This window comes from Vicugna pacos, chromosome 35, assembly GCF_048564905.1.
Source record: "Vicugna pacos chromosome 35, VicPac4, whole genome shotgun sequence".
NCBI lineage: Eukaryota > Metazoa > Chordata > Mammalia > Artiodactyla > Camelidae > Vicugna > Vicugna pacos.
Window position 1 is genome coordinate 34,738,960 of NC_133021.1, and position 14,300 is coordinate 34,753,259.

The window sequence follows — 14,300 nt, forward strand, 5'->3', positions numbered from 1 at the left end:
ATTTGAGTATTACTAATTGTCAAATTATATGCTAAATACCACACTATCAAAGGTATGGTTCTGATGGAGGAGAACAAATTTTGGTGAATACAAAACGGAACACTTTCTGAAGAGATGAAATTTGAGCCAGAACTTAAACAATGGATAAGAGGTATTTTGTTTTTAACATATCATAAGCATATGCTTATAAATATTGATTTACATTTTACATTTTTGTCTCTACTTCTTTACAGAAATAGAGTTATGTAATACTAAAAGACATAAAAAAGAAAATATTTAAACATTTCCTGAGCCCCTATCCAACACTATAAACAGTAACAGAGTTATAAATATTGATAAGGTAGTATGAAAACCAAAATTATTTTCATATTATATTTCAGTTGGAAAATCTATCAAACTGAAGTAAAAAAATTATGTGAACTATAACAAGAATTCAATAAAATGTTTGTTTTTGGCTTAGAAAAACTTACACCAAATCAGTAGCTTTCCTAAATTTCACAAACAACCAATTATAAAATGTAATGAAAAGGAGAATTCTCAACTTAGAAAAAATGAAGTAGACACATTTCTCCATATTCCTCCCACTAATTATAGCTAAAAATTGTGAGTGCTGTGTATAATATCAACATAAGACTCCAAATGTAGAGAGAAATAGATAAATAGATAAGGACCCTGAGACTCAAGGAGTAACCCGCTTGTGGGCTTTATTCTGCCTTGTACATATTACGAGTTGGGTGCCAGAAAGGCCCACAGCCAAGAAACATCAGCAGGATCCGATTTTTTTTTAAAGGCCAAGAGCTCTAATGAACGTACGAACTTATGGGCAGAAATTCTCAACAAAATATCAGCAAATCAAATATAACAATATATAAAAAGAATTACACACCACAACCAACTAGGATTTATCTCAGGTACACAAGGCTAGTCAACACGATGAGACATGTGAACACAATCTTAATGCAATTTCTCTTAGTTCACCATTAACTAAACATGGGAAGACTAATGGAAAAGTCTGAAGTCATTACTGCTTTCAGACACTGAGCTGGAAAGAATAACAGCTAGAGACAACTACATCAAACAGAAACACACAAGCAGCAATTCTTAAAAAAAGTCAGTCCCTGGAAAATATAGGAATGACTTGAGAATTAATGTAAAGTACTACAACCACTAAAATTTAGTATTGTTTTATTAGTAATGGACAGGTGATGACAGGTAGATAGACAGATGATAGTTGATAGGAGATAGACAGATAAAAGACAACAGAAAACAGATGACTGATGAAAAATAGGTTAGATAGACAGACAAATGGATGGATGGATGGATGGATGGACAGACGGATAGATAGATAAAAGAAGCATTTGGGGGAAAAACAGGGAATATCTCTTTTTGAAATGACTTTTCAGAAATAGCCCAGGGAAGCTATTGATACTAAAATTGATTTATTCAACTGGCTCCTTTGGCAATATTTTCTTTTTTAAATGCACTTGTATTCTGGGACCATTTTGCTCATTAGAAACTAAATGATGTGAAAAAATGTATATGCAGTTCTTTATAGTTTACACTATGGGAAAAATTAAATAACTATATAAAGATTGTACACTCAAAAACTGTATGGTCTGGAGGAAGCAAAATGATGTTATGGGTCCTACTGTGGCATCCTGATACTTTGAAATTCCTAGGGGAGAATGTCAAGTTTTGAAATGTGATAGGGCTGTAAACATGGTGTAAAACTGTGTTTTACAAAAGCACGGCTCACAGACAGTTTTTTGTTGTTACTGTCGCTATTTATGTTATTGATAAACACCATCAAATATTCACTAACGTGGGACAGAAAGAGAGAGTGGCAACTGTATAGGGGATGCCAACGTACTAGGCTTCAGCAATTACCATCTGCAGATTCCTTCAGGGAGCGCCAGTCTCACTGTGGTTCACGTGAACAGGCACTCCAGAAGCTGTACGCTCTCCAGCTATGTGGCTACACCCAACTGTCCCAGTAATACTTAGCATCACATACATGTGATGAATATAGTGCAAAATGCCTGGACCTCGCTTGGAGTAGGATGTGTTCATGAAAAGTTACATGTAATATTGGGGAGGTGAAAAGAAAATCCATCATTGTTTCCACCCTAATGACTTTAGGTAAACCAATGCTAGCCTTTCTCAAGTTTATCAGCAAAAGAGCTGATTGTTACTATTTTTATTAAAAAATAATCATTGTTATTTTGGACATAGATCTAATTACTCATATGCTGTTTGCAAATCTTGTAGACGCTGAGTTGTGTTTTGGTCGGGTTTTTTGTTTTGTTTTGTTTTGTTTTTTGGCTTCATTATGATCAGTTTGAAACTTCGTGATGGTTTTCAGACCTCATAAACACACAGAAGCTGAAGTCAGGGAAAGAATGACTTGAGGCATTCGAAAATTACCCTTACCCACCCTTTCTAAGAGAAACTGATTTATATTCTGTTCCTGATTGTGGATTGTTTGCTCTTATATGGAAAAAATTGATTTTATCCTGCAGTTCAAGCTTGGGTAAGTCAGAAAACAAAATAAAATCAGCAAAAGTTATAAACGACCCAAGGCTATGGAAAAATATTTTACTGCAAACAAAACTCACTCCCCACTCTCTAGTAGAAATTTCTAGTTCTCTTGAATAACTATCTGGTAATATTCTTAAATTATGGATGAGGACCACCCCCGCCCAGGGCCATGACACAGTGAAACAGAATCATAACGCTTTCTGATATGGAAATGTGTGGATCCATTTTGTGGATCTAATTACTGGATTTTCCCCCCTAAATGGCCAAAGCTAACTTACCCTTGACAACACTGGATAATTTAAATACCACATGAAATAAAGAGAAAGAAGTAGGCCCACTGGCAACTGAGGAGTAACTTCAGGGACCATCAGAGATGTTTGTAGAGAAGTAAAGTGAGGATCTCCATGTTTTATGCAATGCAAGCATATTTTCTGTATTTCAATGAAGTATTCTGACAAACGCACAGTAAAATTTCATCTGTTTTGGGAGTTGTGGCAAAACAGTATATTTTCATGAAATAAAAAGAATCCAAGGAACCCTAGGGAGACTCGTGATATTTGGAGCATGTCTGAGCTAATTAAATGAAATCTCATTTTTCCCTTCTTCCAAATATTCATATTTCTGCTGTCCTTTGCAAAATCTGTAGACAAAATGCCAGAAAGAAAAGAACCCAAACAAAAAACTTACATCATTCTCTTCAACTTCCATTATCAGAAAGTTATTTTCATACCCACCGCACTTCCCACCACATTCAGTATCTTCTCACTGCCCTCTAAGGATTACCGTATTTCCTGTTGCCCAGTCCTAGCTAAGGTGTGCACTGATGACTAAGAACAAAGCAGTACACTTAATAAAAAGACTGTGTCTCGATTCTGGAGTGAGGCAGTGTCAAGTGACAAGTATTCCATTTCCTGTATGCACACCATTTTAAACTCAATAAATTTAATCAGATTGAATTACTGTTCTAAGCTTTCACAGTGGTTTACTTCTTTTGTATTATTCAATTAATCTTTCTTCCAATAGTTGGTCTTCTGTATCAGACTGTTTACAAAGTATGAGATAAACTAGGAGTAAGAAAGAACAAATTATTTTTCACAATATACAGAAATAAGGAAAATGACCCAACTGTTTCATGGTCTTCAACTAGTCCACCACACAAAACATAGAGGGGCAGGTAAGGATAAAGTCTCATCTGCTGGGGTCTCTCTCTTCCTACTTTTCTTCTCCTCCATTAGAATCCTGAGAGTAAGCTTTCATGATCACTATCTCCCAAATTGCCTCTCACAGTCGCATTCTCATCCCTGCCCTCCCACTCTTAGAATGGGTCCAGAATAACCTGCTGCCTACCAGATTTCTCCAGGCCACTTATCAGGAATGTAGGAACCAATGTTTACTTAAACATAAAATCTAACCAAAACAGAAGAATCTGTTCTATTCACTCTCTGAGCTATTCTCTACACTTTTTAAAATCGTAACATACAAGACCTATTTAGAAGACATGGCCCATGCTTGCACAACAAATTCCAAATAGTTCATCACTGATTGTGTTACAGAAAAATATGTTACAGCTCAGTTGTGAAAGCACTGCGGATCTGGGCAAGAGACCAAGCAGCACTTAAGAGAGCTGGAGAACTCACGTTTATTACGCCAGCCAGCGGCGACAAAGGAGTTAACCCATCAAATTCTGGACCCGGACCGTAGGTTTACACAGGGCTTTCACAGGCTGCCAGTTTTACACTTTGCAACATCACATGCAAATAAAGTACAACAGAAGTTGACCAACCAGGAACAAACTTTGTAGAAATAGACCAATCAGGAGTGAACTCCATGCAAATGAAGTACTACAAATGGACCAATCAAAAGTTAGGGAAGTGGACCAATCAGAAGTAAGAGTAACAACCAATCAGAAATGAGAGTAATAACCAATCAGGAGTGAGAGTAATAACCAATCAGGAGTGAAGGAAGTAACCAATCAGAAGTGAGCTCAGGGAACCAATAGAATTCTAGGTGTAAGTTAGCCACTTTAGAGGCAAAAAGTGTGATAAAGCCTCTGAGCCAGGGAAACAGACGCTAGTGGGAGGAGAGCAACGGCCCTGTCTAGGGGTCCTGCCAGTCTTTTTTATGGGGCTTCCTGCCTCAATTGAACACATACACGTTATGAGCAGAAAAAAATTAGATTTCAGCCATTTATAAAGTATTGTGCATTCATCCTATACACTCAAAACATCTGACAATTAACCAAACTATATTTTACTTTATCACTAATAATTTTTCAGTTATTAATTATTTAATATCTAAAGTTTACTTACTCATTTCCTATTTTTGTAATATCCATAAACTTTTAGATACCAGAGATTTTTTTAAATATGTTTATTCCCATATATGCATTGTTTTTATTTTTTAATGACTAAATCATCTGCAACCGTATTACTAAAATTTTTTGCTCCTAATAATGTCAGACAAGGTTCAACACACATCAAAGGTTAAAAACCTTCTGGCATATTTTTTTCTGACCATTCTACAACATCACCATAAATTCAGAAATTAAGGAGACTACTTCTAAATCACCCAGAGGGTAGAGAATAATTATGAAGAATATTAGAAAATATTTTGAACTGAAAACTTGCTTTTCCAAAATTTTAATATGAAGCTTTAAAATTAACTTATTGTTCCTTGTAAACTTATTGAGATAAGTGTTTATGTAATTAGTTTCAGGGAAAAATGGACCTAGAGTTAGCTCTTTGAAAAAAATTCACAAAATTAATAAACCTCTGGGAACAATGATGAAGAAAAAAATACAGAAAACAGAAATAATCAATATCAGAAACAATAATGCACATCATTATCAACCTCAAACAGGTCAACAAAAGTAATAACATATGACAAAAAAATGGCAAAGACGGTATCCTTGTCTTCTGACTGATCTTGAAAGAAAAGTTTTTCAGTCTTTCATCACTCAGTAATTAGCTATCAATTTTTCATACATGATCTTTATTCTTTTGAGGTAGTTTTCTTCATTCCTCGTTTTTTGAATGTTTTGTCATGAAAGTGTGTTGAGTCAATGGTAGTTCTGCATTAATTGAGATGATAGTTTTGTTTTCTTTATTCTGTTACTGTGGTACATTAGACTGATTTTCAAAGTTGGACCCACCCCCGACTCCAGGTATTTCTGTGGCTCAACTCCTTACTCACTTCCATCTGTTTCTGAATGCCATCAGTCAGTAATGCCTGCTGGGCCATTCTATTCAATATTGCATTCATTCAGCTCTTGTCACTCTCACTTGCCCTGATTTATTCATTTTTAGTTTTTCCTATAATGCAGAACTGCTAGAAATGGATACTTTCAGTTTTTATTTATGTTAAAATGCTTTAATTTCACCTCTGTGTTTGATGGTTGTTTCACAGAATATAAAAATCTTGACTGAACATTTGAATTTTTTCTTTAAGGATTCTGTATAAGTACTTCTGCTGCCGGGAGCCTCCATTCTGATGATGAGAAATCAATGCTCACCTTCTTGCTGTCCCAAGAATACAATGTGTCCTTCTCTTTGCTTTTAAGGTGCTGTATTCCCACCACTTGCAATAATGAGTCTAGGTTTGGTTCCCTTGTGCTTATACTGCTTGAGGTCCACTGAGCTTCTCTGGTATATAAAGTAATATTTTAAACCCAATTTGGAAAATTTTGGTCACTATTTCTTCAAATACATTTTCTGCCCCTTTTGTCTCTTCTCTAGTTGTTCATTTATACATATTTTTACATGCTTGATATTTCTCAATATTGCTATCAATATTTTTTCACACTATTGTTATATAATTTTTATTTATAAATCCTCAAATTCCCTGATTCTTATGCTAATTCAAATCTACTGTTCTTAACCAATTAGTTAACTTTTCCTTTAAATCAGTAATTTTTAGCTCTGGAATTAACATTTGATTCCTTTTCTGTAAATTCTAGTTCTCTTTTCATTTTCTCCTAATTGCTGATTAACAGCATATGTTGCTTTAATCATTTGAACATATTTTCATTTAATTCCTTAAGCATAAGTCACACATTTCTGTTTCTTTGCATATCTGAGGATTTTGGTTGAGAACCTGACATTATAAATAACATATGAGACAACGTGGTATTCTGTTTTATTCTTCTGAGGGCTGTTGTTTCCTCATTGTAGGATTATGCCTTGATCTAAACAAGTATGTCTGGCCCATGAGTACCGCTCCTAATATAGGATGTGATGTCTTGACTTTTCCATTCCTTTTCTCCCTTGACTCCATGGAGGCCTCCCCTGTGATGTAGTTTAGGGTCATCCAATGATTTAGGCAATTATGCTTAGATACCCTGAGCTCGCAGGCTTCTACCCTCAGCCACCTGAGCCGTGTGTGGACTGAGATGCCCACTTAAAGGTTCATTTCAACCCTTCCATAGTGTTCTCACTGCAAGACCTACCAGTTCCATTTCCAGAGGATCTGCTGTCAGCTCCCATACAAGACCTTAGAATCCATCCAAAAAAGCTGCGGGTATCTGCTGCACACCTGAACGGAGTCTGCCAACATCAGCTGGCAAAGCTGTGGGGCATCTCTCTCACCTGAAACAAGCCCTACACCTCAGATGAGTAAATGCTTTGGGATTTTGCCTCTCACACAAATAGACTGTTATCTGTTGCTGGCAAAACTGCTTGGCTTTCTGTGCCAAGCACAAACCAAGTTCTCCAAACCCTATGGCTAAAGCTGTCTTTAATTCTGTCCAAGGCTGGTGGAAGCACTTGAGTGCTCCCAGGCAACAAGGTCAGGCTCGTCATTCTTTCCCACATGGCAGCAGTTTCTCATGAGCAACAATTTTCAATCGCTAGTCTACCTTTTATCATCTTCTTGGGTCTTCAAATGGTTGTTTATAACCATCTTTCCAGTTTTTTACTAGATTTAATGGACTATGATTATCAACTCTCCTTCTCATACATGTTTAACTCATTTGTTCCTGTCTCCTTTTGCCAGGATACTGGGGAAAAAAATTTTTAAACAGTTTCAAAATCTCACTCTAAACCTAGGCAACATCTACACTAATGCAGGCGAGAAAAATACAAATCTATGACTCATTTTAAAAATCCATGATCACACACTGCAAGTGAGCCTTCATGGTTTCCTGATAAGTATGATATTTTTGTGAATTCACCCTTCCACCCTTCCTAACTGTAGTAGTCACAGGAGACTACACACACACACATATGGTAAATGAGTTGTACCAACATCAGTATTCTGGCTCTGATATTGTAGTATGGTTCTGTAAAACCGTGCTTTGTGATTAAGTCTGACATTGGGGGTTAGCTCTGAGTCTCCTCAGATAGTCATCACCTAGATGGGCCTTACAGGAGGATCCTAGAACACTTTACAGATTAATGGAGCATTACAGAATAGATAGGAGTTCCACTATCAAGGTTTAGTAACTCTCAAGTGTACAATAAATGACTGAATATTATACGAGAGATTTGACATGAAGCCAATCAAAGCATTCTCAGAAATATTTGCCACCTTAAATCTCTCCTTTACACATTTAAGCCTTTGGTTAATATTATTTAAATAATGTCCTCTTTCATGGTAAAATATTCCAGAGTAATTCCAGGAGGTTCATGAACACATAACTTGCTATTATATTAAAGTGCCCCTACCTTCACTCTTCTAGCCCTTTTTATAGCATTTCTTGCTCACCATTAACTTTTAGCTGTTTTTGTTTGTTTGTTTAGAAGGTTTTTTCCTTTGAACTTCTACTGAATAGTTGAAATGAAAGATGTGTTTCGGTTATCATAATAACTGAGTCATTTTGATCATATACAAATGATTAGATTTTCAGCAAGAAGCACTAGAGAAGTGTTTCTGCTGATAAAACAACATATTGTAGGAATAAGTTTTCACTCCTGTGTTTTCAGAGCCACATGGCAACTGTCAGAAGCTGTGTAGGGTAGTCTTGGTTTCTAGTTTATTCCCTTGAGAACGTCTAGATGGGGCTGGAGTCTTGGAGTGTCCGTCAGGTGGAGCCACACCAAACAACTTCTGGCATTTCCAGTCCTCTCTTCAAATCCAGGATCACATTGTTGAGGGGTGGGGTGTGTGGGCCTACAAATGACCAGCCATTGAGATAGAATTCACTGTAACCAGTAGGAATAAGCATAATTTTAAATGTTGCCATTTCTGAAGAATGGAGTTCAAACAACTGCATTTTATCACTGTAGTAATCATGCATCAATTCCACTACAAATTATAAATATTTCTGTGTAGACAACCGTACTGCTTCATGAGGTGACTGCAATTTCAAAGGAGTTTAGGGTACAATGTGCAACAGGCTATTGATTAAATCTGAAAAAATGATGCCCATTAGACCTGATTCTCAGGCAAGGTGTGGTTAGAGAACATTCATTTTGAAACCTTTAACTCCTTGTGCATAGAAACTTATACTAAAATATTTTCTGGTATCATTAGTCAAAACCTTGATTAAGTCAGTCTTTTGTTTTTTTCTACTTTGAAGGCATTTTCATTCCTTCACTGATTTTGTCACTAAGTAGTTTTTTGGGTGTATTTCAGTCAATCTGTCCTTCCTAAATTAAATTAATTAGGTAAATAAAGAAGCTAAGAATTTTTTGGTTGTTGACTATGTTTAAATACTGGATTTCCATATTAGTCCCCTTCTTTTGCATTCTGAAGTTTTTATCACATACCAATGAAATGAAAATGACTACTATGATTTGGTAACTCCACGTGTGAAAGAAAACTACTCATTCATAAGACTTATCACATGGCTTGATTCTGCTTTTCACATAATTGTATTGCCCCTTTATATAACCAAGGAGTAATAGTAAAAATAGTAACCCTCTTTCACAGGAATTATTTTATGTAATTCTCACAATAACTCTATGAAAAATGTACTAATTACCCTGAGCTACAAAGCCAGAAAAGGAAACAGAATCCAAGTCTATCATAATATAAAACCTGCTTTTCTAATCACTTGAAAGAACATTTGAGAGAAACACCACAGTTTCCTAAGAATAGCTTTGGCAATGTCCCTTCTAGTCATGTATGTAGAGCAGCAGGCTGAAGGTGACAGATTACCTAGATTGGAGCAAAGCACCCCACAGGATTCCCCATTCCATTTAGGAGCAAGCTAATTTTCAGATGTGTTAAGGAACTTCCCATAATCACAGAGCTGTTGTCTCAACCTCCACACCACTTTAAATAAGACCTCTGAGCTTTCACGTTCCAAAGGTGGTCTTTTAGACTCACCCGGTTTTCATGATTTTCTCCTTTTCTACAAAAGAGGGAGTTGGAATAGATGAGAAACAAAGAGGATATTCTCAGCCCTGGAACTATACAGCAGGTATCAGATCCTTCTAAAAAGGTATCAGGCCTTCAAATAATACACTTAACTTTCCATGTGATTTGGAGTGTTGTGGAAAACAATGCTGAATTTTGACATGAAAAAGAAAGTGTGTGCCAGCTGAGCGGCACCTGTGCAAAGGGTGTGCAAACTCTGGGGTCAGAAACATAGGGTCCCATCACTGCTCCATCACCTGTCAACAGAGTGACTTCTTTCAAGTTACTTTACATCACTAGACCTTATTAGTGACCTAAGCACAGTGCTTCTGTGAGAATTAAATGTGACGATCCACATGAAGTGGTTAGTAAACTGTTTTGCACACTCAGTACATGTTAGCTGCTGCCACCACTGCTTTAATTATTATTAACCAAGGGAATTGTCACATCCAAAACCGGGTTCAGTAAATGGTGGAGAGCACATTCTTTGACTTAACCACTATGAGATGCTATCTATTTTGCTGATTCAAGTGTGAAGTTATAAACCCACCAGAAGAAAGGAGACATATATCTGTAAAGACACGTTTATAACCCACGAGACCAAACCAAGGGAGCAGTGTAGCAGGGACGCTTCCTGGCTGACAAGGGATGGAGTGAAGCAATATTTTCAATTTCTCAACTCGGGTATGACTGCAAAGTAACAAGGAAGTCAGGAATGCAAAATCTTAATCTAATAAAATTAAGGACAACTGCATCAGCACCCACAATATCTGAGTATAGCTGCAAAATGCAGCAGAAACAACAGAGAAAAGCTCTCTGAAGAGTGGTGACCAAAAGGAGGAAAAAACTTATCTGTCTGTCTTCAAATTTCTCCAGAGCAAAATTAAATTCTGAGAGACAGAGGAGCTTCAATACAAAGTACGGAGGGAAAGTGTGAACCAAGAATTTTATAAACAGTCAAACTGTAACTGAAAATAAAAAGCAATAAAATGAAAAAAAAAAAAAAAGCTAAATTCAACAACCTGTAAGTCCATCCTAAAACAAACAGAAGGATAAAATTCAACTAACCAAAAGATGACTGGAAAAATACTATTTAAAAATGGCAGTATCATGGAATTTACTTACTTTAGGGCCAACTAAAACAAATATGTTATTTATAGGTAAAGAACAGAATGTTGGGTCATGAGCTGTAATAGTGCAGGAATAAAACAAAAGTTTTGAGGAAAAACCTAGGAAAAAAGGAAAAGAGCATAAACATACCAATTTCATTACCTTTGACAGCAAGGAGATGAATGGTTTGAATTAAAGATGATGTATTTGAAAGATTATAAGTAAATACTAGCATAAAGGTAAAGAGTAGGGAAAAGGTGTTCCTATACGGAAATTAGGTAGTGAAATTAAGAGAGGAATACAAAAGGAATAGAAATACATTTACTACTTGCTCATACTGTGAGTCAATTTTTACTACATTAAATAAGGAACTATAAGTAAAATACAGAATTACAGGTATCTCTGTAGATTCAGTGCAATCCCAATCAAAATCCCTGCATTTATTGTTCAAACATTCCAGTCTTATTCTAGAATTCATACAGAAACTCAAAGGACTAAGAACTGCCAAGGGCACCTGAAAGCAGATTAACAAACCTGAAAGACCGAACGCTACCAGATACCAAGATTTACTATAAAAAGATAATATGGCTTCAGCTGAAACTCAATAGTGAATCCTGAAACAGACAGAACTACTTGTGGTCGATGGCCAAGCCGGCCTTATAACACAGTGGGGAAGATGGTGCATTTTTCAGTAAGTAGTTCTGTGTTAACCAAGCATTAGTCTTCTAAGGTACCATAATAAAATTATCACACATGTACTGGCTTAAAACAATCCAAACTGAATACTCACCATTTCTGTGCGTACTGGTACAGGTGAGCTGGGTCCTCTGCTCAGGGCTTCAAAAGGCTGCACAGGAGGTGCTTGCTGTCAGGGCTGGAGACCCATTTAAGATTCTGGGTCCTCTTGTAGGCACACGGTTGTTGTTGGAATTAACTCCCTTTTGGTTGCCAAGCTCAAGCCCTCAGCTGATAGACCATCTGCTATTCCCTTACATATGGGCCCCTCTCCAAAATGGAAGCTCACTCCCTCAAAGCTAACAAGAGAATTTCTCTCACGCTTTGAAGCTCTCCCTTCAAAAAGGGCCAAGTCCCTCTGAAGGACTCAGCTGAGTAGATCAAATCCAGTTAAATATAGTCTCCCTTTTAATTAAATCAAAGTCAGCTGAATTGGGGCCTTAATGACATTGGGAAAATCACTGTACCTTTGTTCTATATCATAACCAAATCAAGAGTAAAATCCATCATACTAATTATTCTTTATGATTTATACTCCAGAGAGGCGATTACACTGGATACCACTCACAGGAATCTCAGGACATCTCAGAATTTTCTCGCAGATACCCACAGAGAAAAAAAGAAAAAGAAAAAGGAGAAGCAGCAGCTAAACTTCCTTCTCACACTATAAACAAAACCCACTTCTCATCTTATCTTATGAACAAAAATGAATGGACTGCAGATTTAAGTGATGAAAAATAATGCTTTAACACAAACGTAGGACAGTAAGTTAGTGATCTTGGTTTTGACAAATATTTCCTAAAATGTAAGGATAATACTAACAAAGAAAAAATAATAAATTGGACTATTTCAAAGTTAAGAACATTTTTATTAAAACATAATAAAAACCCAAAGTGTGAGAAGACATTTATAACGCATATATACAACCAACAAGAGTCTACTCACACTATGTAGAGAATTCCTACAAATCATTATGGGAAACACAGAAAATTCAGCAGTACAGTGGGCAGAAGACCTACAAAGGCAACTGAAAAATATATGCAAGTGGAAAATGAGCACATGAAAGACAATTAACTTGATTAACAGAAGAATGCAAATGAAAAACACAATGAAACATAGCAACACTCATCAAAGTGGCTAAATGCTAAGTATTCTAGAGCATATGAATGAACTGGAAAGTGCTGGAAAACTCTGTCCGTGCCTAAGATTGAACATACTTGTACTCATACACAGCAATCACACTCCTAGATTACACTTAATAAATATACACTCAAACATACTTGCACCATGACACATACCAGCATGTTCCCGGCAGGGCTGTTCCTCTTATCCATAAAATACCAACTACCCAAGTGCCCTTCAGTAGAAGACTGAATGAACCATGATGTATTCACGTAACACAATAACATTCAGAATGCAAATGAATGATCTACACCACCACACACCTACGACATAGACATCCAAACATAAAGTCTAGCAAAATAAGTCACACAGAAGAAAACACACAATGACTATGTAACTTATACACAGTACAAAAAAAAGAGGCAAAACTAATCTATACTATTAGAAGTCAAGATAAAGGTTACCCTTAAAGAGTGGAGACAATTGAAGGCAAATGTAAGCAGATTTTTGAGGTTTGGGTAATGTTAATTTCCACTGAGCTGGATGCTGTTTACAAAAATGTGACAAGATTGTGAAAGTTTTTCAAAAGGCACATGTCTAAGATATTTGCACTTCTATGTATATTATACTGCAAACTAAAAAATTTTTTACAAATAGGTTATGTCTTTAATTGCAGTTAATTTCCAAGTTCAAAATTAAAAAGAAAAAAAAAAGACATCACAAACCATTGCAACCAAAAAAAAAAAAAGAGAGCCAGAGTAACATTTTGAGTATCAGACAATCTTTTATTGAGGGACAGAAAAAGAAAATGAGAGAGAGAGATATGAACACTTTTATAATGATGAAACTTGAAAGACATAATGAATATCTAACAATTTTGCAAATATACAAACTGATCATCCATGAAGATGGCAGTATAATAACCTCTGAAAATTTGCACCTCCACAAAAGCAACAAAAAATTGGCAAAAATTCTCATAATCAACACTTGCAGAATTCTGGAAAATACCCAAAGGCTGGCTACAGTAATAAAAAAGTGGTATGGTTTTGCCACAAGAATAGACAGCCTAGTCCAATGAAACAGAATTGCGAATTCAAAAATAAACCTGTACATCCATGGCCAATTGACTTTTGACAAGGATGGCAATGCCAGTCAATGAGTTCAAATAGTCTCTTTAATAATCAGTGCTCAGACAACTGTATATCCCCCGCAAAAGAACGTCAGTGGGCCGCCTACCTCAAATACATACAAAAATTACCTTAAAATGGACCAATAACCTAAATATAAAAGCTAAAACTATTGACCTTTTTTTGGAAGAAACTTAAGAGTAAATCTTCATGACCTTACATTTGGCACTGAATTCTTAGGTACAACCACCAAAATACGAGTAACAGAAGAAAAAAATGGATAAATTGGACTTTAAAATTGAAAGTCTTCGTGCTTTAAAGGACATGATCAGAAAAAAGACAAGCACAGAACAGGAGAATACTGTTGCAAAT